Source organism: Lutjanus erythropterus, chromosome 16 (genome assembly GCF_056507025.1).
Source record: "Lutjanus erythropterus isolate fLutEry1 chromosome 16, fLutEry1.hap2, whole genome shotgun sequence".
NCBI classification, from domain to species: Eukaryota; Metazoa; Chordata; class Actinopteri; order Lutjaniformes; family Lutjanidae; genus Lutjanus; species Lutjanus erythropterus.
In genome coordinates this window covers 7,142,759-7,163,365 of record NC_139332.1, presented here as the reverse complement: position 1 = coordinate 7,163,365, position 20,607 = coordinate 7,142,759, and the positions used below count along the sequence as shown (strand labels likewise).

The window sequence follows — 20,607 nt, the reverse complement described above, 5'->3', positions numbered from 1 at the left end:
CACACACAGCCATTCCTTTTTGTGTGTGTGTGTGTGTGTGTGTGTGTGTGTGTGTGTGTGTGTGTGTGTGTGTGTGTGTGTGTGTGAACCTCGGGAGTGCTCCCCAGTCCACAGGAGGACATGCCAAGCACAGGAGGTTGGATGCACAACACAGGGAGCTCATTCACTCCCAGTCTGAGCTGTGAGCTTGAATACATACACAGCCCACGGACCACTCACTATATGCACTCTCTCCCTCTCCTTCATTCACACACAGACTCACACACACACACCCTCACTGCAGAAGCTGCACTGTCTGCATTTGTTTAAAACAGCCAAAATATTCAGCTCGTTTCAAACGTCGAGAATGTTTCCTCCACAAATGATTCTTGTTTTTTTCCACCACTCACTCACTCACTCACTCACAGGCTCATTGATGTAGCAGCAGCCTTTTGCAATAACAAAGACCTGAATGGAGACAAATCACATCACGTCACTCGCATCACCTCACACACATCAAAATCGCTGCAGATGACAAAGAGGATATCAATGGCTTTTTTCTCTTTTTTTTTTTTTTTTTTTTTTACCTGGTGGTAGCAGGTGGTGCTGTCCTCCGATTGTGAATGACTGGAGACGTGGAGAGCAGAGAGAGCCAGAGAGAGGTGAAGGGAAGGAGAGGGAGAGAGAAAGGATGAATGAGAGTGACGGTGGAGAGAGGGGTAATCGAGTCTCCGCTCTACGTGCACTGGGCCGACAAACAGGTAGCTGAGTATATTATGCGTATGAATGAGGAGGAGGGGACACTCTCCGCCTGTCTATCTCCACCTCTCTGTGTCTCTCTTTCAGGTCAAAGTGAAGTAGCAGCTCCTTATTTGGAAGTTGACGTAAGCTTGTGTTTCTTTTGGCAGCGGCGTCGGGCTCCACAGCTGGCAAAGCGGTGAGAGGTAGAGGGGCAGGGTGAGTGGTCGGTGTTTTTAATTTGACTGGGGAGAGCGGGCGGAGGGGGTTACTTCATATTTTTAAAACACAGTTTCCCCATTCAGGTCTCATTTTTCCAGCATAGGTGGAGAGCTATTGGTGCAGCATTCTGAGAAAGCCCTGGAAAATTTGAAAGCATATAAGGACCCGCGTGGAAAGAAAAAAAGGTGGGGGGAGACGGGGGGACTCAGGGATCCAGTTTTTAAGAGCTGCTCTGGAGAATGTCCACACGCCGAGTCCGGCTGAAATGAGTCCAGGCAGCTCTGACATCACTCTCTTGCTCTTTTATGCCATGGGTCCCCCCCCCGTTCTGCCAAATGACTTTTTTTTTTTCCAGCAGCCTGAAAGCTTGCAGACATGTGGAGCATTGAGGGAATACCAGCCGGTGGGATAAAGGCAGGCGGTCAGCCGCTCATCTGGCCGGGGCGTGAAAAGGGGAAGCTGAGAAGGGGAATGGAAGAGAGCCCAGGGTGTCCATCCTGCACCAGGCAACAGAGGGGCTTTGTGAATATAAGGCTCCAAATCTGAAAATGGCATGTGAGGGCCAGCTCTGATACTGACATTTCTGGATGAAGGCAGCTGATAGACCATTTCTTATTTAGAACATTACTAGGCTGTTGTGGAATTTTAGTTGACAATTAATTTTAATTGTGATTAACGATTTCATTGTCTTTTATGGTTAATCTTGCGCCAGCAGGGCAGATGTGATAAAAAAAATATATATATAAATATATGATTAAAAAACAAGAATAAAAATAAGAAGCTTATAACTGAAATACACAAAGAAATTACAATGACCGGCAATGACGAGAACAATAACCAAAATAAACAATATATTGTGGCAAAAAAGGCTAGACCCATGTCAACTACAACCATGTAGTGCTGTTTTTTTTTTTTTTTTTGATTAATATGTTCGTTACCTTCTCAATCAGTCCCTTGTGGATGTTGCAATGTTGCGATCGCAACAATTCACGCAAATTCAACCAATCCCCGTGAATTCTGTGCGACCTCGCAATTATGTCCAAATTCTGCAACTTTTTTCTGCAAATCTGACGAATCACTGTTGCATCCTGCGAATTCCACCAATCACAGCAGTCCCCCGCACAAGCATAATACGTGTATGTCTCAATGAACCGACTCAATGTTTTGTTTTATCAGTCACTATTTTATGCACCATTTTTTTTCACTTTTGTTATAGGTACTGACATTCATCAATGCTCTATACACTTTTAGTTTAGCATTTTGTGCTGTTTTGAGATTCTCAAAGATTCAGCTTCTTTGTTAAATTCCCCACTGGTGCCCGTCTTCATTTACAATAAAGCAGATTTCTAATTCTGAGGCTTTTTTTTTTTTTTTTATAAAATTAGAGCACTCAGAACAGTGCATTTTTGTTTTCCCTAGAACAAGCTGCCTCCGATTTTAAATGAATTATACAAAAAAACCACAAGTTTCCTAAAAGCCTAAAAGCATCACAACATGCACTGCAATGGCAAAATGGTGAAAAATGGTGTATCCCAAAGCCCATGATGACACCCTCAATGTCCTGTTTTGTTCACAACCCAAAGATACTCAGTCTACTGTCACTGAGGACAAAAGACAACAGGAAACATTCACATTTAAAAAGCTGGAATCAGAGAATTTTTCTTTTGTTTTGTAAATTATTTAAAAGTTGACAGCTAATCAATCAAATCAATTATAGGTTGCAGCGAATGGGAAAGATGTCTGGATTTAGTGGATGGATGTATTTAATATAATAACTATGACAGATCTTTTAAGCTTGAGAAGTCAGTTTGCCATCATTAGTTTGGATATAATGTACTTTAAACCTAAAATACACACACACACACACACACACACACACACTAATATATGCATTTTTAATTCATGCATTAAGTTTAAACATTTTGGGGGGAAAAATGAAAGATTAGAAATATTTGGCTGAGATGGAAAAGTTTCTGCATCAATGAAACAATAAATATTTTATGACATACTTCATGTATGTCATTAAATATTTACCATTTTATGTGACTTAAATGCTCAACATCCTGGCATATACATGAAACAAACAAATGTAATATTCCCATCACGTTTCCACGTAGTTTATTCTGTTGACTTTTGACTGAGTTTTTTTTTATTATGTCTTTTCACTGTGTCCTCTTGTTCTGCGATGGTGTGATGGCACCAGTGGTGGATGGAAACGTGCATTTATTTGATTTCTTTTCTGAAATTTTGTTCTACAACTACAATATTGTTTGTTGCTAAATTGCATTTTGAGAACTGCAAAACACAAAAGAAAATTCAGATTTTTTTACGAGTTGGGACTGTTCATTACTCCAAGATAGTTAGCCCTATAGCTAGCGCTGTGGTCACCAGATCATAAAATATGCTTTCAGTGGTTTGTTAGCAAGTGGAGATACAAATTTCATCTGAATTTGCTGAAATATCTCTATTGGATTTTAGCTGGATGTGACTGCCAGAGATGAAGGCTTCGTCGTGTGTTTACCCTGTTGTGGGAAATATCATAGCTATCAAAAGTTTCTGGTATTTTCAACCTGATACTACAACCAGGAGGCTGACCAGTCTGTGTTATAGGAAATGAACGTGTCACGCACTATCCAGCTTCACACCCACAGCCAACACAACAACAGACTGTGGCTAATGTTCTAGCCAGCTGAGGAAATATTTGTGTCAGAGCAGTAAGTGTTCCTGCATTAGCTACAGTTAGCAGCTAATGTTACACTGTCTACTTTTAGCAACCAAAGCTAATTACTATATATTGCTGACCCTATAGAAGACTGGTTTTTCCTGCGTAACAAATATCCAAAACCTTTAAATTACAACACATGACAAGTAAGTATTTGAGTTTTTTTTAAACTTATTTGTCAGCTGCTCTTGCATTCTTGTTGGTTTATCACAGAAGAAAAAGTTGTCATTGTCGACCACAGCTGCATTTTCTGTGTGCTTGCATGCTAGCAAGCTAGCTGTTGGTACTAATGGCTGAAAAGATAAACCCAAAAGTAAAATAAAAGTAATAATTGAGTGTTTTTCTTGTGCTTATGATAAGTAATCTAATGTTATTTGCTTTATTGATACTGTAAATGTTGCTAATATTACCTTATTGCCTTTAAGCTATAGATAGCAAGATGGTTGCGCACACAGACGCAGGTTGGTTGTTGTTTTTGTTGTGATTGTTACATTGTTGACCAAGACCATTGTATGTGTGTATTCGTTCTCATGTATGTTATACCAAGAGTGAGAGATCAGCAAGCTTTGCATTTATTTTCTTTTTGAATATTTTATGAATATTTTTTGGTTTCTTTTCTATGACAGTAATCTGAATATTTTGGGTCGTGATCAAAAGGGAGTGAGGGAGTCGCCTTAAGCTTTAGGAAACACTGATTGACATTTTCTGACATTTAATATACCAAACAAATATTAATCGATTAACCGAGAAAATAATATAACTTTTCACTGACTATGAAAATAATTCTGAGTTGCAGTCCTTTAACAGTTTAGCTCTTTGTGTGACGTCCTCTGTGTAGACTATATAACAAGTGCTGGCCTGTAGTAGGAGCTCAGTGCAGTCAACTCTGGTCCATTGTTAACCACGGCACAGATCCGGGGTATAATTTGATATTTATCACAAACTCTGGGTGGATTAGTGGTCTGGATTAGTGGCCAATAGCTTGTCCATAAATTTGCTAATTCTGGTTTGTAGAATTATTTGTTTTTTTTAGCAACACCTGGCAACTCTGCTTTCCACTCTGGGTGGTAAAATGTTCCCACAATGGATTCAACTGTCTACATTTGATACGAGAGCAAAAATAAACATGGTTAATAGCTGCGACACTCATCATATCAGAGGCACGGTTGGGTATTGTTCTGAATTTGAACTGCCTCATAATATTCGACAAGACTGCTATTTACTGAACGCTGAAAATCCCTGTTCAGTGTTGAATTTCGAGCTAACTGCTCCTCTGTCTACAAACATCACTGGTACTAATATTTTATCAGTACCCTAATACATGCAACATGCTTGTCTGGTCTTGACGATATGGTGGAAGTGGCCAGGAGCAAATGTTTTGCTATAGACTAAAGTGATACAGATAAATACAGTTTAATCATTGCAATAAAGTAATGAGGGTAAGACCTGAGTAGGCTGCAGAATGAACACTTCAGATCCCTGATTATTCAAATAGTAGGGTGTACAAAACACCCAACATTTGACTTTTGCAGGGACAGATGGTAAAGGTGCACAATTAATCAAAATATTATCAAATTTGCAATATGGCCAAGTGCAAAATGCAGAAGCTGCATTTTTTGATAAAGGAAAAAATTGTGACAAAAAAGCATTATAATGAAGTACTGTAATGCTGCAGAGATGTTCTGACCTACAATTCTTGTTTTCCCAGATGTAAGAAAACATGTTTGTTTGGAACACAACACAACACACCATGTAGCCATAACAGAAACAAATACTTTTTAAGCACCAGCCCTACAAGCCATCAAGCTGCCATATTTGGTAGCCAAAGTATGTTTTTGGTAGCCCAAATGTGAACTTATGTAAGGACAATGCAGAAAAAGGAATTTAAAGGACCAGTGTGTAGGATTTAATGGCATCTAGTGGTGAGTTAGCACATCACAAACACCTTTCACCCTCCCCTTCCATGTATGTAGGAGAACCTACGGCTGCCATGAAAATGGAGCCAAAAATGAAAGGCTGTATCTCGAGCCACTGTTTGTTGGTTTGTTCATTCTGAACTGCTATAGAGAAATGGTGGTGCAACATGGCCGCCTCCGTGGAAGAGGACCTGCTTGGTCTATAAATAGAAAGCGCTCATTCTAAGGCAGGGGTGGGCAATTATTTTTCATGGGGGGGACACATGAGATGAGAAATTGATGAGGCTGCCGTGGGCCAGACACAAATGATATAAGGTCCTAATAATGGCCAAATCTCTAATAATGGAATGGTGAGAAGAGTTCAATATAGAACACTTCTACTGTCGGTCACCCTTTCTGAATTGCCATGTGATGAATTGTGGGCTTATATTTTGTTGACAATGTCCAAAACTAGAATTTTTTTTACAGTGTACCATGGATGCTGCATACAAGTTGCAACAATAGTAGCAGCTAAAGTAGAAGAACAACAACTTAAACAATATGGGTGTACAGCATTGAGTGAATCAAGTCACATATTAAAATAAGACATCATCATTATGAACACAGCACAGACCCCTTTCAAAATAAAAGTCTGATTAACACTTAAGCAGGCAGGTAGGCAAAATGCTGTTGAATTTTAATTTTTGGTATTTCCATGATGGCCTTGCAGGCAACATGAAACCTTTCAGTGGTCTGCATCTTGCTCAGATCTGTTAACAAAAACACAATGATCCATATTTTCAGGTGATTATACACCAATGAAAATATATTTAAGAATATTATATTCCATTTCTGCCAATACATCCCCCTAAATCTTACACAGTGCACCTTTAGCGCAACAGCCTTCCTGAACCGTGAAACTTGTGATGTCCACTTTTCCCATGACTTATGATAAGGTGTTTCCTGAAGACATTGTTTCTTATGAAAAACGAGCCAGACTTCTCAGCTAGTTGAGGAAACTGGCGGCTCACACGGCAGTACATTAAGTATTCAGATGTGTCAGATTCTAGCCTCTTAAACTCCTTTTTGTTGCTGTTTCAATTTTTCATAGCCCGGCTTTTGTGTTTCTGGTTCCTCTGTAAAGATCGCATTAGCAGTTTCAGTAGGCTTGGTAATCTTACTAAACATTGCTCAGTAGCCATGTATCAGTAGCTAGCCAGCAACAAGTACTGTTTGAATTGTGATGTTTGTGGAGCTGTTACATTGTGTTGGTGAAGGCTTCCACTATGGGGATAAAACTTGGTGGCCACCTACAAGGAATATTTGGCAGTCAAAGAGTAACTTATGTTTTGGAACCCTCCTTCTGAATTGCAAGATGGAGTATATTTTCAGGTTTCTCACACATCCTTAACACCTTTCCATTTATGACAAATTGCTGTTTATTGAGGCCTAAATCGGCTGAAAATACAGGTGGTTTTTGCTTTCATCATATTTTGGTTTGTTGTCGTATTATTTAAGTATGACATGAAGACTAATATTGGCTCAGTAAATCGGTCTTACTCTGCTCGTCAGCCTTTCTGGAGGTGACAGAGCTGCCAGTGTTGAGCTCTTTCACGGGGGAGCTTTGCCTCTGTGCAGCTGGGGCTTGTCTGGACGGCCTTGTCACAGTGTGAACATCACGCTCCCAAACACATTTCTTCCTCAACAGGAATATTTCTTTTTTTTTTTTTGTTGGGAATGTAGGACAATGAGGGGATGCAAACAAAAAGATAAGGTCTCGCAACGCTGTCCTCTTTTTCGCCAGACCCAACACTGTGAATTCATTTTGTACCTCAAGCTATACAATACATTAACATTTAGCAGTTGCTGAATAGAAAAGATGGGCTATTTTTAAAGATGCAGATGCAGAGGGTAAATCTGCCTAATTTCACTTTAGCCACCATTTTATTTGCAGAATAGCGTTTATTTCTCTTCTAAAGCTGACATAAACCTGTGGTGGAGGAGAAAGGGTCTTTTTAAAGGAAAATGCATACAACAATGCTTTCCTGAAATTGAAAGGGTTTATTTGTATTGTAGTTTTTGGACTTACTGTATAATAATTACCAGCAGGAGAGCCAACTTAATCCATAGTTTATTTACCACTGACTATTGTGTGAACTACTGTAAAATTGCAACATGACAAAAGCATGTGTGCATGTTAAAAAAAAAAAAAATCACCATTTATAGATGTTAACACCTAAAACAGGTCAAGCGCTTTACCTCCCCTGTGCTTCAGCCTTGAGTTTTCATTTTGCATCGTCCATCTCATCATTTGCGTAATCTCTAACAGTGATCTACATTACAGCAGACTTTAGCAGGAAAAGGCCAGGACAGATAACCTTCAGTCTAACAGAGCGTGGGATTCAAGTAAAAGCCTGGGGGCAAATCAGGCTGTTGCCTCTGGCTGGATGAAGAAACACTAAATACATGCTCGTCTACCACTTGTTCTACTACTCATACATCACTGCTATAGGCTCAAGACGGCTTTCACTTTGGTGGTGTGCACTTCCAATGTCTCTTTCCTTGGTTTGTGTGTCTTGTGTGAGAACATTACTGGAATGACGTCACTTGAGTATCTCAGCTTAGGGACCATAAATTGGGATGATCTAAAGTAGGCATTTCTAAAGCTTCCCAGACAACATTGAGACTAGGGATGTCAATGATTAACCTAGGGCTGCAACTAACAATTATTTACATTATCGAATTGGATTATTTTCTTGATTGATCAATTAGTTGCTTAGTCCTTAAAATGTCAGAAAATGGTGAACAATGTTGTTCACTGTTTCCCCAAGCCCAGCGTGACGTCCTCAAATGCCTTGTTTTGTCAACAACACAAACATATTCAGCTTATTGTCATAGAGGACTAAAGACACACAAAATATTCACATTTGAGAAGCTGAAATCAAAGAATTTTGAAAAAAAAAACCTCAAAACAATTAATAGATTATCAAAATAATTGGCCATTAATATAATTGTCGATTAATCATTGATTAATCATTGCAGCTGTAGATTAACCAGGTTAACCACAAGAAGATTTTTGACCTGTTATTTGTGTCGGCCTATAGGTTATTTTGCATGCACGCACACTCCACTAAGGGTTTTATTAGCTAGCCTGAAGCAAAAATTAAGGACAATGAATTCCAATGTAAATTGTGTGCTGTTACTCTTATGTTTAGTACTAGTACTAGCACTACGCTGTACCACACTAAAGACAAGCACCCGGATTCCATGTCCAATTAGGACAAATGTGGAAAAATAAGGGACAGATTTTCATGCCCAGGGGACACATATCAAATGGGCGATCTATTGGTCCTTTTCCACCGTCACTTACGGCCACACCGAGCCACATCGTACTGCACTGAATTGCATTTCAATTATTACTTTCAGCATTTCAAGCTGAGCCGCGCCCGAGACGGACCTACTCTGGAGTGGGGGCAAAGCGGGCCCGACCCGCCTCCAAGCGGGCTGCAGCGACATCTTGCCAGCCATGGCAGACCTGTGACGACCCTTCTTACACTCTCAGCCTTCAGTACTTTTGTAGCTTCTAACAGAATCTATTTATTTTGAAATGTAGTTTCTCTTCTGTGTCGCTGTTTTATCAATCAATGGGGAACTTGTATTGTGAAGAATTTAAGGAAACTGTGTTTATCACAGAGACATACATGAACGGTTATTCGCTGCTTTACAGCTGCTTGACCTACAGGGGTAGGGCTACAGGGGTCATCCAACATGAGATTTTGAGTGTCAAAAATCTATTTCCTGCCTTCTGGTGAATTTTTTTTGCACCAACTTGGACTGTTTATGCATAAATTTTGAAGAGTCAATAAATGTATAATATATTAGTAGTATTTTAATAAATCTAATTTTAACCTTCACTTCAAAACCTTTTATAACAGATGGGGTAGCCTACCCTTTAAATTAATGTCCTCTAATGTCCAAGAATGTGACACAAAAATATGGGACAAATCGTGTCCTATATTGATTCAGTAAGGGACAGTTCATTTTATTTTTCAATTTTATTCACAATCCACATGGGAAGTGTGATGCGTGGCGGTCCAAGGCGAATGATTGAGACCAATATGCTGTTAAGTGTGTTATGCCAAGAGCTACTGTGACTAAACACATAAGAAACACTTTGAGGAGAAGAAGTATGAGCTAAAAGTCAAGCTAGACAGGGCAGACAAGCTAGCACTGACCATCAAGCGCTGGACAGCTCATGCAAACCAAAACTACATCACAACTACCTGTCACTTCATCAGTGCTGACTGAGAGATATAGTCCAGTGAGCTCCAGTGAGTGCCTCTCCGTCCGGCACACATGAGAGTCTCACAGAGAGGCACTAGTCTGGTGGAGACATAATGAGTCAATGGAGCACCAGACTAAAAGGAAAGCGGCTCTTGTATTTTGCCTCATTTTGTGTTTTTTCTTAAAAATTAATTGGTTAGTTACCAGTTAATGGGTGCTGGGCTATCAATATATTTGTTGATTAGGTCCTTTCCTTGCTCTTTGTGCTTCTACCATGGATAAGCAGGCTATGTAGTTAAATAGTGTCTTTTCTGTCTGTCTTTATGATCATGAGTCTGCACAGGGTATTTTATTTTGAAAATTAACCGCATTCTCCCTGCCTTTCCTGTGTCTGACTTCCTGTCCGTTTGATCTGCTCTGTGCTAACTGACGCGGCATCCGTCAAAAATAGTCTCGGCATGTATTTGAAGACACTTCTGGGATGTGCTGTGGCACTTCTGGTGGAATCACAAGCATTGTCTAGAATGGTAGCAGATCAATCCAGCTGCCGCATGGTGGCTGTAACACGACGCAGGTGTGCCTGGTGGAAATTGCAGGTAAGTCACATTCAATCTAAAAATAAGAGTATCGTGTCCGGCCATCCAGACATGACTAAGTCACACAGAAGAGGTAGCTTAAAGGGAAACCTCGTCAGTATTCTTTTCTGGGTTTTTCAAATGAAAGCTCCTGCTCAGCAATTAGCAAAAAGTGGTGAACCAGCATAAAGCGCTGATGCCCTCCCACCCTCAACCTAGGGGGTTTACATGTATAGCCAGTGTTGTGCATGAACACACTGAAAGAGCGGCGTTCAGTGACCGTGCTCATATTTTTTGTGAACAGTGAACTGAACAAATCAGTTTGCAATTAATGAATGTGAGCGACATTCACTCCTGAGAGAATTAATGGTGCTCATGTTGTCAGCTGATTAAAACCAAGTGTGATCACAGCAGAGAGAGAGACACAGCATGTGAATATTCAGTGTCTGAACTACACTGCAGACTGATGTTTCTGTCACAGTGAGAAACAGACTGAAAGATCAGCATTATATTTGCTCTTCTCCTCTGTCTCGTCTTTCTTTTCATCTCCCTGCAGTTCTCAAGTATTATAGGGTGTTCAATTTGCACTGGAAAGTCAGACATTTCAACAATATGTTGGTATTCAAGTTTGCTATAGTGTAAAACATTCTCAAATCGTTGTGCATTGTTGTTCTTGAGTTATCCTGGGACTTCAAATTAAAACATGAATATCATGGAGCACTTAGTGTGACATGACATGACAGGCATGATAAGACTCCAAAGACGCCAGACTCAAAAAACGGAAGAAATGAACATAAACTAATACATTTTTGGAACTGTGAATTTAGATCAAAATTCAAAATTGTGACCAGTGAATGTGGACCAGTTCATTTTAATTGGTGTGAACTATAAGGTGATCAGATTGTTGTAAGTCTATCGATGTAAAACTAACCATTATCCCGCAAACAAAAGCCCACTGCTCTGAAAATACACAACATCTACTCCTTCTAAAAGATTATTAACAATTTCTTACAACTCATTAACAGACACTAACTCATTCAGTGAGCATTTGGTCTGGATTTTAGCTCCATATAAAGTGAATAAATGTGAAAAAGGCAGTGTGTAATCACACAGGCCAAAACAAAAACAGAGGTTCCACACAGGAATGGACATTTCAAAGGAGAACACGCTGGCTGTGGTGTTGACAGTGAAGCCAGTATTTCAACTTAACATGTTTCCTTAATCTCTGATGACATATCATGGTCATTTTATGATTTAATACAGTAAATACATTACATATTTTTCTTTTAAATGTCATAATTGCCTCCATGTGCTGTGTGTCACTACTGCTGCTGCTGTAACATGCCAGATCAGTGAGCCAAACTACATTAACTGACTTCCCGTTGTTTTAGGAACATCTGCATGCAATTGAGTGAAACCCCACAACACCGCAATGAAATCATTTCTCTTCTTAGATGTTTGACTGACTTGCTGTAGTCATGGACGAACCTCCATCAAATTGAAGGAGGATGTCCGTGACTGGTCAATATCTGATTTTATCTAAAAGGCCAGTATTGGCAAACGCATGTATCTGTTTGACCCTGGTTGGTTTGCGATGGAGTGTCAGCAGCAGCATCTGAGCTCCGGACAGTGCCGGCTCCATCCTGCAGTGCCACAGAGGGAGTTTCTGGGCACAGTGCCACCTGTCAGAGGGGAGAAAACACAGGCAGTGTCCTCCTCAGCATCCCAGCAGTCCAAGCCTTCACATATGGCTCTTAAACACCACCGAGACAGCAGAATCTGTCACCGCCGCTGCCTCCTCCAGCACAGGGTGGTCTTTACCCAGTCAGACTGTGTCACTTTATGACTTCTAAAATGCATTATCCCTGTCTGTTAAAAATGTAGTAGCATACTGTAGATTCAGAGTATAAATGGCAAAGAAGAAGAGGGGCTTTTTCATGTACAGTGTGTGTACCTGGCTATAAAAATAAGTGTGTCTGGATCTAGATGTTGATGTGTACCGTATGTTTTTGCATGTGTGTGCATGTGTGTGTAAACCCAGCCAATAAATCCCAACATATAACCACAACCACAGGTCCCCCTGCCTCCCTCCAGACGGCCAGCCACGGACAGACCAGAGACGACCCCCCCTTCCACCATACCACCAACAAACAGAACGGAACAGATGCCCCTCTCAACCTCAACGTGCCCCAGTGGCCACAGAAAACAGCAGTGTGACCGACACATGGTAGGCTCTGCTGCCGCAGTTTGCAGAGTCCACGGAGAGAAATAGCAATCTGAGCTCTAAAAAAGCTCCAGCTCCACTTGCAGGACGAGCTGACTTCCCAACAGTAGACCATGGTGACAGATGTTGTGCAGAGCTCAGCCGTGGTGGGTGGTGCTGGTTCAGACCCTACTACCAAATGTTCCAATAACATACTAATTCCATGTATGTACAAATGTACCTTTATGGACCAAAGAGGCCTTTGTGTGTACTTGAGGTGCTGTAATTAAGATTTTTACTGTGCACCACAGCATGACCATAATATACCTACAGTACCAGCCCCACTGCCTTTTCAAGACACTCCCAGTCCTACAGTACATACTTCATAATTCATTTTCATTTCTTAAGTACTTCATCATATCAAAGTGCTTTGCATGTTGACACCTGTTTTGTTGGATTTCTTGCTTTTATTTGCCAGTTAAAAGCTCATGGAGCGAACACAGGACTGTTTGTCACAGTCAGGGTTTTATTTTTGATCCTCACAAATGTTGGATCCAGTGTTCCATTATTGCAAATGGCAGTAAGTGGAAATGGAGAAACAGCTAGACTGGATTGGTAAAGGCAGTACTTTGGGGTGTCACTGCTCCTGGCCAAGACATAGTCTGCTACATTTTGATACCAAGATATCATATCAAGACTAACTCACATTACTACTTTTATGCATATCACTTCAATATCTTAATCACCTTATTTGAGATTTTCTGTCAGGGCAAAGCAACAGTTTGTCCTTGTGGACACAGAGGAGTGTTAATACGATCCATTTAGATGATATGGCTCACATATTCCTATGTAAACATCAAAAATATGTGGCACAAACGCCATCATTTTTTAAATTTAGTTTGTTTTCATTTTTGACTGCCTGGTCATAGAAATAAACATATTAATTACAACTTATGAATTCTAAATGGCTGTTTCTGTGTGTCTGGGAGTTATTTAATCATCTTTTAGTTTTGCTTCTCTATTAGATCATCTGAGTGTTATTGACACATATGAGCAACACTCCCTTGTCCTCATACTTTCCAGTCAAAACAGCGTCTAAGAACTGCCAACTAATCGTCTGCCAGTGAAACTGAGACCAGCTGTCTGATATGTCTCAGAGCCCTGTCAATCATATGTCATGCATTGGATTTGTATTGATGCTTTAAATGTCCAATGTGAAAGATTTACAGGGATTTATTGGCAGAAAATGGCAGAAATGGAGGCCACCATGTTGCAGTGCACATTCAATGCATTAACCGACTTTAAAAGGAGGAAGCTTTTCAAAGACCTTGACAGTAGCTGGAGAAACTGTACTCTGCACTGGGATAACAAAAAACTTTGCCTAAACAAGAAAATTAGGAGAAGGAATTGACTGTGTAAGTGACGTTTGTGGTGCTGGGAAATAGTGGCGGAGTGAGATCTCTTACTTTGTATGTGCTGAAAAGCAGTTAGCCTGGCTCTGACTGTGGTGGCGAGGAGAGGATGCGCCGGGACATCCATTGGAGTGGACATTTAGGTGAACAGACTCAACGATGAGCTAACAGGTTAGCTGAAAGAAACTTGGGAGCTAGTTCCATGGCCATGGTCAGCTCTTCTATATGTTTGGAAGGGGAGGGTGACTTTAAGTATTTGTAGTTTTGGAATCTCATCACTAGATGCTACTATATCTCACACATTGGTCTTTGAAGAACATTAATATGATTAATATGATTGTGTGTATATTAGTTTCAACCACATGGCTTGTTATCAAAAATAAATACTGATAAATCATCTTCATCATCCTTGTCTAAATATACAGGAAGCTGATGTGCACAGACAGATGTGCAGCATGGACCACCAAAGCGTTAACCAAACCCTTAACAGTTTGAGTCAATCATGCTCTGCATACAGATCTGCACGGGTGGTCCACCACCAAAGCCCTATTTTGAGCCAGGAAAAACCCTCCTTGCAGGCCGCTGGAAGCTGTGCCAGACACTGGCTGATGTTTCTGCAGCCCGCTGGTCAGCAACACAGGCTGATAAAGTCGATACTACATGGCCTGAAATGATAAAAACAGCAGAGGAAAGGACTGGAATAACTACCCACATACTGTAGGTGGACAATAGTCATTCTGATCATTACAATACTGCCATTTAGGATTGCAACTAGCAGTTATTTTCATTATCAATTACTCTGTCGATTACTTTCTTGATTACTTGATTAGTAGTTTGGTCTAGAAAACGTCAGACAATTGTGAAAAATGTCGATCAGTGTTTCCCAAAGCCCAAGTTAACGTCCTCAAATGTCATGTTCTGTCCACAATGCCTAAAATATTCAGTTTACTGTCAGAGAGGAGTAAAGAAACCAGAAAATATTCACATTTAAGAAACTGAAATCAGAGAATATGGACTTTTTTCATTTAAATGACTCCTCCTGTCACAATCTTGTCAGTTGAAAAATAGGTCCAAACATGTCGATGACACTGATGAAAATATTCACATCTGAGAGAGAATTTTGACTTTTTCCTCTTACTCAAACTGTTTAGTCTGTTATCAAAATAGTTGCCAATTAATTTAATAATCGATTACTAACCGGTTATTTAATTAATCATTGCAGCTCTACTCTACCATTAAAGCTGGATTATTTGTCTGGAGATTCCTTGTCTGTTCTTTACACTTCACTAAAGTAAATGTATATCCTATGTATACCTAAACCAAAGATAGTCACTATAGAAATAAAAAATAGTGTTATACAGATATTTACAGACAGAGACTCACTGACAACAAGCTCATTTATAGAAAAGTGGGTAAAAGTGTGTATTTACAGCAGCAGCAAACCAAATCAGGAACAAGGAAAGAGGCACAAAGAGTCATAGAATGGGAGGCTTTGTGTGTGCAAAGAGAAAACAAGTTGAAAATAGAGGAAATGCTAAATATAGGAAAAATGACCAGCAACCTGCTATATTTGTCCCCACATCTAAGTTAGGTTGCTTCTGCGAGTGTTTGTGGTTTCAGGGTGTGAATGTGGGTTTCGGTAAAGCCGCTGACTGAAACTGTGACACTGTTTGCATACACTCATCACCATAATGGTGACAAAGGCGCACCGCTAAAGGCTACACCTGCACAGCCAACATCTCCTTAAGACTGTGTCAATCGATATTTCTGGACTTGGGAGTAGTAATTCTCGGAGACAGGACTCTAAGATAGTCTAAGATCCATACTACCTGGTGACTTGCACCTACTTACACACATTTTCTCAACTGAAAGAATCCATGTTTGAGGTTTTCACTCCTACATGTGATTCATTCAAAAGCGATGACATCAGTTCTGAAGCAGGAAATTCCAACCAACGCTCTCTCCAAAGCAGCTCCAGACTTAAACCGATTACATCAGCGCAGTTTGGCCTTCTCTAGTTTCTGGCTCTGTCATATCAAACACAAACTATCTACATTCTACTTGACCACCATAATACAGGGACAACAAACCCTCGATACACTATGATAGAGCTGCAAAGGTTAGTCGATTAATCAGTAGGTCGATAATTTTTTCAAGCAAAAAATGCCAAACATTTGATAGCTCCAACTTCAAATGTGAAGATTTGCTTTTCTTCTTGGTGGGAAGCTGAAAATTGTTTAGTTCTGGACTGGAGGTGAAATAAAACATCTCTGTGGGCTGTGGGAAATTACAGGCATTTTTCACTTTTAAAGGCTTTCTTTTTTAGACCCAAATTCAATTCATTGAGAAAATAGTCAGCAGATTAAGTGTAAAAAAAAGTGCTTTGTAAAGGAAGTGGGACATTGTGAAAGACTCCATACCTCTATAGTGTTGTGTAAGTTCATATTTAAAAAGAGCAAAGTCAAAGTTCAGTTCAGAGAGTTGAAAATTAGCTAGTTAATTTCTTTGTTTTTTTAAAAATCTGAAATAGAACTGGGTGCTTTGGAGCCTAAATAAAGATGTTATACTAAATGGTGCACAATGTGTTTGTATTTATGCAAAATTACTTTTAACTAAATTCAAATATTAAAATATTATAATAGTAGTCTTATCTTCTGCAAAACAGACAGACTTGCTTTGAATGTAGACAATGCCTGACATCTAAAAGAATTCACACCACATACAAAGAAACTTTGCTCCTCTTGTTTCTGGTGCCTCTGCTGCCTCACTTGGTTTGCAGCTGACACCTGAAGCCAGGTGCAGCTACTTGGAGGTAGTGGTGGAGGTTAGTGGGTGTGGGGTGTGTGGAGAGGGATTACATATTTTGGTCCGTACCAAAAGAACTACTGAGCTTCCATACCCAGCCCTAGTGGTACCTCAGTTCACCAATTTGGACTAAACATGTAATAACAGTGGTTTGGCTTTTCTAAGAAGAGACAGTAGGTGAGGCTGAGATGCCATAAAGACACTTCAAACCAAATCACTACCAATATCAGAGCAGCGAGAGTGCATCAGTACATGAAAAGAGCCGGGGAGAAAAGCCAAATCAGGAAGCTAATGGAAACCAGTGAATAGCTGATAACAACCACATGCAAAGTCTTCACAGGAGTCTGAACGCGTGCAGCGGGCAGTAACTCTGCATGATGTGATATAACTCAGATGGATCAATACTAACGCTGTTGAGCCTGATGCATCTGGCTGGGCTCTGTGCTGGGTTAAGCAGGATACAGAGCAGAAAACAGTACACCCCAACCTGCTTTTATTAAAAAAAAAAAAAAAAAAAGTCGCTGACCTTTTGTGCATCCACTTCATTAAGAGACAGTTCATTTTAGAGGCCAGCATGCCAATTTTTGTGGAAAACAGAGCTTGGATAAAACCCATCCAAATACAATGAGCTTTTTTTTTTCTTGAGCTGGGCTGTAAATGCAAACCAATCTGCTTGGATCTCAAGGTGATGTAATGCAGGGAGAGAGCAGCCATATGTTCTCTTATTTCACCAACAGTGGATCAACAGACAGGGATGAGGCAGCTTGCCAAAGAGCCCGCCTGTCCAAGAATCTATATCATCCACACAGAGAGACAGGGAGAGGCTAGTGTTACTGTAGGCAGCGGTAATATTTTGACATTTTACACTCACGATGCAAAGCAACGATTGGGACGCGGCTGCCAGCGATACTGAGGTCTACCTGTAGGTGCCAGCTGAGTCAGCAGCAGCTCCATGTGGAGCCAGGCTATCTCGCAGTGCTGCAGTCTCTATCACAGGAGGATCACGGACAAAAGACCCACTGTGGGACAAATCCAGGAAAAAAGACACAACTGCTGTTACATAACACAAAAGCCCGCGGTCTAGTACCATATAGTCCTCTGCGCGAGAGAGAAAACGCGACCTTGATCGACGATGACAATGTCAACAGGAGTGAGCAGAGGACACAGAGTGTGGTGTGGACGTCAGAGTGATGCACTCCGGTCAGCTTCCTCACACTCTACAATACTTTGTCCTCAGACAGTTAACTATGCAAAGCTGCATGTGCCTACACTACATTAAAGCTGCTATGATCAATATTTCTAAGTAACCAATGGATCAAATGACTATGTGTAATGTATCACCCTTAATGATGAGCCTACAGTCTCAGGGTTGGGTCGGTACAACAAAAGCACTGAAAGCTTTTAATATTAAAGGGACAAAAAAAAACACATTTTTCCCTAGGTCTGTAGTGCTATTTATCCATCTAAATTTTCTGGGTGTGAGTTGCAGAGTTTTGGAGATAGTGGCCGCAGTCTGCCCTCTCTCCAACATAATGGGACTAAATGACACTCTGCTTGTGGTGCTCAAAGTGCCAAAAAAAAAGTACATTTGAAAAATTCTAAACCAGTCTCTCTAAAAATTATGACCCTTTTACTGAAGATAATCTACAAACCTTGCTGTGAACTGCTTTCTTTCTGCTGTAGAATCTATCAGAACTACTTTTTCTATGCCAGAAAGAAAGGAGTTCCACCTGGAAACTGCTCACAACAAGGTCAGTGAATTATATTGATTAACAGACTAATGATTTTTGGAAAAAAGACACTGGTTTTGAATTTTTCAAATGTATTTTTTAGTGCTTTGATAACCACAAGCCTCATGATACTGGAGAGAAGGCAGACACCTCTATGGCCAATATCTCCAAAACTCACCAAAAATATCTAAATGTATAAATAGCACTACAGGTTAGGGGAAAAATAGTTTTGATTTTGGAGCGAACTGTCCCGTTAATATTATGTTTGGTCATAATCTAACCTCTGTACAGCATCGCACCACTGCCTGGTCTAGACAATTGTCTGGCTATTAATGTTGCTGTGTCTCTTGGATATGTACTGTAAATAGGCAAAATTTTAATAGCACACATTTATTTACACATTTGTAAAATGCCAGTGTTATTGCCAGTGGATCTGACATATATAATCATTTTCAGCTGCTCCCAATCTCTTGAAAATATTGAAACAATTCAGTTCAAATCAATAAGTCAAATAGTTGATTGACAGAATTAATACCCAACATGCCAATTCATTTGACAATTATTTTCTGATTACTTGATTGATCTATAAAATGTCAGAAAATGGTATAAAATGTTGATAAGTGTTTCAAAAAGCACAAGATGACATGTTCAAATGTCTTGCTTTGTCAACAACCCAAAATACTCATTTAAAAAAATGATAATAGTTGTGCTATAATAATAAAATAGTTTCAGATGAGGCTGTGAGTCTTCTGCAGCAGTCATGGGTCTGACTCCTGCCTGCGGCCCTTTGCTGAATACAATTCCCCCGCTCTCTCTCCCAATTTCCTGTCATATCTTCAGCTGTCCTATCGCTTTAAAGGCATAAAAGCCCCCAAAAAACTTAAAAATACTTGGCAATTACTTTAATAATCAATTAATCATTGCAGGTCTTAATTATATTAATTGTTTTTAGTAATTTAACATTCAAAAATACTGTACATTTTCTGGTTACAACTTCTCAAACGTAAAGATTTGCCTCCTCTCTGTTTTATGTAACTGCCAACATATTTTATAAAAATTAAGCAGACTAAATAATTCATTTAAAAAAATCAACAGATATCGATAATGAAAATAAGAGTCTGCTGCAGCCCTGTTTTGGAACACAGACATTCTGACTTGTCATTTTCAGAAAAAGCACAGGTATCACTAATAACTCTAATTATCGCTCAGTTCCATTAGTTCAGTCATTCCTGTGAGTCATTGAACACAATATCAGAGCCCTGTAGTTCAACTATATGGACTGCAGTCATTAGTCATATAATATTATTAATTACACCTGTGTTTCCTCCAATAACATGTCAAAATGTCTGCTGTGGAAAAAAGCTACTGGATAGATATGTCTCGCATTAAACGTATGACATTACTAACAATAAGAGGAATATGGAGAGCAGTGGTGGATTCAGCCTTTGTGAGAGGCAGGGGCAAAAAAAAGGGCACCAGCTGTATGTGGTGGGGCATCAGCACACCAAAAGTCATGATGCACTTTATCACATTTTGTCCACTGAAGGGCACTCTAAAAGGCACTTCATCATGATTTATCCACTGAAAGGGCACCTTATAAGGCACTTTACCCTGCTTTGTCCACTGGCTTTGCACTCTAAAGGGAACTTTACCACATTTTGTCCACTGAAGAGCACTCTAGAGGGCACTTCGTCACATTTTCGCCACTGGAAGGACACCTTATGAGGCACTCCACTGAAGGGTACTCCAGAGGGCACTTCATCATGTTCTATTCACTAGGAGTGCACCTTAGAGTGCAGTTTATCATGTTTTATTTACCTTAGGGGCAACCTGGAGGACACTTTTGTGGAGTTTTTTTTTTCCAAATGTGTGACCACTGTAATCACCCATCCTGCCTCCCTGCCTTCTGGGTCCAACAGTGTGGAGGGGAAATAATTAAATCCTCATGTTTTTTGTGTTCAATCTGACTACAACATACTGGCTTTGTCATAATTACATAATAATGACAATACATGTTTTGAGAGGGCAGGGGCAGCATTGGA

At 40.0% G+C, this 20,607-nt stretch overlaps 1 protein-coding gene across 2 annotated transcripts in view; it reads right to left on the bottom strand.

Annotated features, from left to right (window-relative positions):
* Window positions 1-20,607, bottom strand: part of hivep3a (HIVEP zinc finger 3a) — a 61,589-nt gene that overhangs the window by 28,476 nt on the left and 12,506 nt on the right. Inside the window, exon 1 of one of the 2 annotated variants that reach the window (XM_084739141.1) lies at window positions 567-1,127. The exons of the other annotated variant lie outside the window; for it this stretch is intronic. The gene's annotated coding sequence lies outside the window, so the exon portion shown is untranslated. Of the gene's footprint in view, window positions 1-566; window positions 1,128-20,607 lie in introns of those variants that run through there. 2 annotated transcript variants of the gene reach the window in all.